The sequence below is a fragment of the Mixophyes fleayi genome, chromosome 4, assembly GCF_038048845.1.
Source record: "Mixophyes fleayi isolate aMixFle1 chromosome 4, aMixFle1.hap1, whole genome shotgun sequence".
NCBI classification, from domain to species: domain Eukaryota; kingdom Metazoa; phylum Chordata; class Amphibia; order Anura; family Limnodynastidae; genus Mixophyes; species Mixophyes fleayi.
This window is the reverse complement of record NC_134405.1, coordinates 155427951-155433950: the sequence shown is the minus strand read 5'-3', so window position 1 is coordinate 155433950 and position 6000 is coordinate 155427951.

Below are 6000 nucleotides of genomic sequence, written 5' to 3'. Positions count from 1 at the left end.
TTTATATAATTGCATATGCACTTATTTTTTGTATTGTATATATTCTGAGATAGGAAATCGTTATTTCTGAGACCAGGGTAGAAACTGGTTTTTAATGTTTTCACCTTACTAAAGGATATGCTTAATTCTGATGCATATATCTGATACAATAGGCCTTTGTGGATGGAGGTCTTGTGTGTATTGGGATGTATTTTGTATGGAAGTGTCATTGTTTAGGATTTGTAAAGTTGCTAGTGGAAACCTCCAATTAGGCATATGTGCAAGGGAGTCTGATAGCAGGAAGTGCTAACAAAGTTTTGTGATGAAGTGTCACGGCTGCTCTGGCCAAAACCCCAGCAGGGAGTCGTTACTGTGTGGCCTTTTGCCATCTGAGTGAATTTCATAGACAAGCATAAAAAGGTACACTATCAGCGTCAGTGACCCAGAAGGAAGGTGGTTCAGAGTACCATAGAAGGAGCTCATTGACAGCATTGTAAGCCCCTCCTACTGCGGTTAGAGGGCGCATTTGGGATAATGAAAGGGAACGGTGGCAAAGTAAGCCCAACCGGTTCCCAGCAACAACAGACAGGGTGGCATAGGCGGTCCATCCTGTCACAGTAGGCTTCCCTGGCTTAGGAAGGCACCCGTGGGTGGCCAGCCAGAGTGAAGTGAGTAGAATTGGGCCATAAAGACCCGGGGGTAAATGTATCAATCTGTGGGTTCTTCAACACCCGCGTGTTCAGCCTCTTCCGCGATTAAATTTCAAGCGGCGCTGCATCGTAAAGGGTTAACTTCCCTTTACAATGCAGCGCCGCTTGAAATTTAATCGCGGAAGAGGCTGAACACGCGGGTGTTGAAGAACCCGCAGATTGATACATTTACCCCCCGGTATCTTCACAAATACTTTTTTGTAAACAGAGATGTTCTTTTGAAGTTTCCCTTTCAAAAAACATTAAAGTACTGAATTTATTTTCATATATCTACCTATAAGATTAATGTAAATTATAAAGACACCAGCAGTGCGCACATTTTCTTGAAATGCATCCACACAAAAGTTTTCACCTGTGTTACAAATGCAACACGAGACAATCCCAGAGCAAATAGCTCAACAGAAAGGTCTATTGATTTCTATGATATGCCCCATATAATATCCATACAGACAGCAACAAAATATGTGTCATGAAGGAGAACGTAAGAAAATGATGCCTTCTAGCCATTGTTTTAAAATACATTTTAGCCCTGTAAAATCATAATAATTAGAATCGATGATGACATTCCATCCATTCCTTAAATATATGAGCATAATTGCACTGCGAAATGTGAGTCCCAACCAAGCGTTGTTAAAGTAATTTAACTGCTACCTTATTTATCGTAAGTGCTTATTTAGCAAGTACACACCTAATGTATCTGTGCTTATTTACGATATTACAGTACAGTGCATTGACTTGCACAAATAGCATTTATGCCTGCTGTTTCCTGGACTTATTTATTATTAAGGCCGAAGTGTCTGCTGTATGTTATGAACAAGTGTTTGTATTCAACACTTGTAATTTGTGTACATGGCTCCTGTCATTATTCACCCATTAGTATCACAGGTGTGCACTGGGTATCCTTAATTATGTGGAAAGTACACATCAATAATACTGGTATAAAGAAATTAAAGTATGTCAAATAAAGTCTATGTTTTTATTTAGACAATTCCAATGTTTAATTGTGTACTAACATCAATATTGTACAACTATCTATAGGGAGTCTTTAACTCATCTCTGCTGAGTGTTAGATTTACAGTGATGGATTTTGACAGGCTGCTTCAGTAATGGTAGTGATGGTAATGATGTTACAGCTATGTTGTTTATACATTTTAGGCTTTCAAGGATTAGCTGACTTAAAGAATGCACTATATAATGCAAAGTGTCAAAAATAAAGCAATAAACAGGGAGATAAAATGCAAACCGCCCATCCATGTTTGTCACTGAAGCATCCCCAATAAAATTATAAATATATTACTCCAAAAAAAACATAAAGCAAATAGTATAAATATAAGCCTAATAATCTGTATTTTTTATTAAAAGAAAAATGCTGCAAACATTCCAAGTAAATTACATAATATGGAGACACACAGGAAGGATATATGTTTTACATAACTAATGATGGTCTGTTAGCAGATTAGCATTGTCTCATTATATATGTGTAAAAAGTGCCCTGTATAGCTGAATCATATTTGAATTGGCCATTAAAGTTACACCCAAGCCTGTACATAAAGCAGTTATGGGACTTACTCCAGATACCCAAATTGGAGTGCTCACTCACTAGTGTAGTTTGCTTGTTTTCCCTGTATGAGCCTCCATAGAGCTGTACTGAACTGTTGTGGATGGACTGAGTCCTCCGGTTCTCAGGGCCTCGGTGAGAGTAGACTCTCCAATTTAGATAAGTGACTGTAAGGATCTGTGAAGAGGCACCCTGCAGCTGCAGTGCCCAGGAAGAGGGCGAAGAAAGAAGAGACTACAAACTACTCACCCGTCCTGTGTTCCAGCAGTGAGTAACTACATTTCTCCACTACATGTCCCAGCAGCAGACAGCAGGTGAGCCAATCAGGGCTAACCTCTCCCTGCTGGCCAGGATTGGCTCACCTCCAGCCGTTTAAACTGTTGGCGCTGCAGTGAGCCAATCAGGGCGCTGCCATCTGGTGTTCAGTTCCCCTGCGGAGGAGAAGAAAGAGTTGTCATAGGACGTCCAACGACGGAGGCGGAAGTGGCAGGGAGTCCTTGTAAGGGTTAAGAGCGCCCCCGCCACAAAGACAGCGAGAAGCAGAGCACCAAGCCAAAGAAGAGGCGCTGCCAGCTAGAGAGTCTGGAAGACCCGGGAATGACGACGTCGGGGCAAGTTGAGAGTCCTGCACGGAGCAGGTGAGTAAGGTCAGGCATAAGGCCCGGGGCCAATTTAGGCATTGGGCCTGTTGTGCAGGTAGTGGGCTCAAGGCCCGGCCACAGATAGGACCTAGGTAGGGTTCTTTTGGGCACTAGGCCCCGTAGTTAGAGTGAGTGTGGCACAAGGCCCCATAGTTAAAGTGAGGGGGGCACCAGGCCCCATAGTTAGAGAGAGGGGAATACAAGGTGCCATAATTAGAGAGAGGGGGACACAAGGTCCCATAGTTGGAGAGAGTGGGAGGCACAAGGCCCCAGTGGTAGCACTAGGGTGCAAGGCTCTTGAGAGCGTAGCAAGGTGAAAGTTCCTTGAGAGCATAGCAAGGTGAAAGGTCCTTGAGAGCGCAGCAGGACGCAAGGTCCTTGAGAGCGTAGCAAGATGCAAGGCCCTTGAGAGCATAGCAAGGCGCAAGCCATTGAGAGCGTAGCAGGGCGCAAGGCACTTGAGGTAGCAGGGCACAAGGCCCTTGAGAGTAGCAAGGCGCAAGGCCCTTCAGTGTAGAGAGGCACAGGCCTCTAAGTTAGTGGGGCGCTAGGAGCCTGACAGAGTAGCAGGACGGCAGTCCTGTAGTTGTGAAAAAGACATTGGGTCCTTGTGGTTAGAAGAACAGTAGGTCCTGGTGGTTAGCAGGACAGTAGGCCCTTATAGTAGGTAATAGGCTATAGGCCCTGGTTTAGCAGGACGCTAGGTCCCAGGGTAGCGTAGGGGACACTTGGTCCCTTGATAGTTAAGTGGTAAAGTTACAAAGCTCCTCTACCCGTCCGAAAGGGCACCTAAAGCCCTGAGTCCCAAGGAAAGGCGTGCTTAACAGTTGGGAATCGGGCCGCGGGTGGAGGCCTGTGGAGCGACAGAGTTCCAGTGGACCCGGGCGGCTGAGGATGAGTGAGTGGGTGGGTTCCGTTCGAGGAGAAGCAAGGTACAGTGCGTCTCGTAGTATCCCTCAGGATTGGGTGAGTACCTGGGGTGTTGGGGAAGGGATTGTTCTGTGTGGCGTTGTCTCCCTTGTTTTACAGGCATTGGTTGTCCGATAAGGCCTTTGGAAGACCCCCGTGTGTGGAAACTCCCTGGGACAGGGACAGAAGGAGTCACCGGAGTAGATCCGCTTCCATGAGTATCGTCCGGTGAGGGCTGTCCCCTTGGTTCACTCACCTTGTGGAACTGCCCCTCCTGGATTTCCCACTTTTCCCTACATCATAACGAGTGCCTGGCACACGAGAACAGCCTTGCGTTTCGGGTACCTCTGACATCCCCCTTCCACACCACTCTTCACAGACCTCTCTAATTTCCATATGACTGGGGCAAGATTGGTTAAGAAGGTGTAATCCAAAGTGGATAATCCATTTAAGAAGATATGCCCTTCTGCAATGTTGTTGTCTTTAAAAGCTCAAATTAGACTGACAAACATTAAGATTTCAAGCAATTTTTATTGGTCTTCCTAAAACCACAGTGGCCATTTTTTACACTACTAGACTGTCTACTGAATGTTTAATCTCCCTTTACTTTGCAGTCAGTTTATATGATAGAAATGACAGCATAGCAAGGAGGACAAACATTGGGGCATTGATAGCTCAGGTTTATTTTTTTGTTAGATCCATATATTATTCAATATTAATAAAGCTGCATATACTATATGCCTGTATCTTTCTATCATAATGTTCAAGAGATACTAAGGCAAGGTTATGTAGAAGTAGTGCTGCTTTTCTTACCTAGAACTGAATTTACCAGACAATACACTGTTCCCATCACTTGATGTTCCTACACGTGTTTTACACATCTAAAATAGAACAGAACTCAGTTAACAGCTTACTTACTAAGTAAGGGGCAGAGGATGCTGGACAAGAGCAGTAAGCAGCAGACATAAAGGATGATGTCAGGGCAGTGTGTTCCCATGTGACCAAGGAAAGTGTTGTATTACTAATATGTTTTTTCTGTTGATATGTAAAATAAATAGAATTAATACCAAAGGAAAATGCATTTTGCATCATTGTCAATCTTATTTGGCATGTCCCACTTGTTATTCCAGGTCACCAATTTGGATTGAATATGTAAGCTGCCATGTTAGCAGCAATGTATGCTCCATCAGACATTTAATTACTATTTAAAAATGGTGCGTATCCACTAGTTCACCTGAAGGATTTGTCCCCCTCTGTGGACTTTTTTAAACTCCATTAGACACAAAGGTTATATTTGTGAATAAAAGTATCTAAGCATTTAATTGTAAAGCTTAATATACCCAATTTACACTTTTTATGTTTATTTAATATTCTAATGATCAGTTATTCTGCTTTCAGATCTTCAAAGTTTTACTCATTAAACTTCAGTACACATTGTAATGTTGTTTCTTCAGCCAAAGTTAAGTTAAATATCACCCATAAACTCCAATGGAATCGTGCCCTAAAGAACATATTAGGAAAGGGGGGGGGGTGGGAGTGGTAGAACTCTTATATATACCCAATAGTCCTTATTTTGACTAGATCATCCCAATTCTTGAACCCTGAAAGCGGTGTGGCCCATTTGAAAGCAGGCGTAGCTCCATGTGATTCTGGGTGTGCTTGGACTGATAAGGTATTATCATGGTTTGGATGGATTGAGAACAAAAATTATTTTGTCTCAATTTTGCATTTTAGAATATTCAGAGATGTCTGGATTTAAAAAGTGATTACCTTTTTTTAATAAAGTGTAAACCAGTTTTATTTACCAGAGGAACCTCTATATATTATCATTATATATATATATATATATATATATATATATATATATATATATATATATATATCAGTGTCTTAATAAAATATCCCTTAAAAAAAGATGAGAGCTCCCAGTAAACAGAGTTTGGTATTGTGAAACTAGTGTCAGTAAATATGTGCTATAAATCTATCACTACCAAAGATATGATAGGATATTTTTGCTATTAAAAAAATCGGTTTTATTTCCATTTTTGTTGATGTTTACACCTTAAGTTTAGTGCCCCTTTTTAGTTATTTACATGAAAACATCAACAACATTTTTTGTGCATATTTCGGATCTTCTATGTGTACCATTTCTATACCATTCTGGATATGTGTAGTAAATATAACTAGTGACAATGTCAGTAAA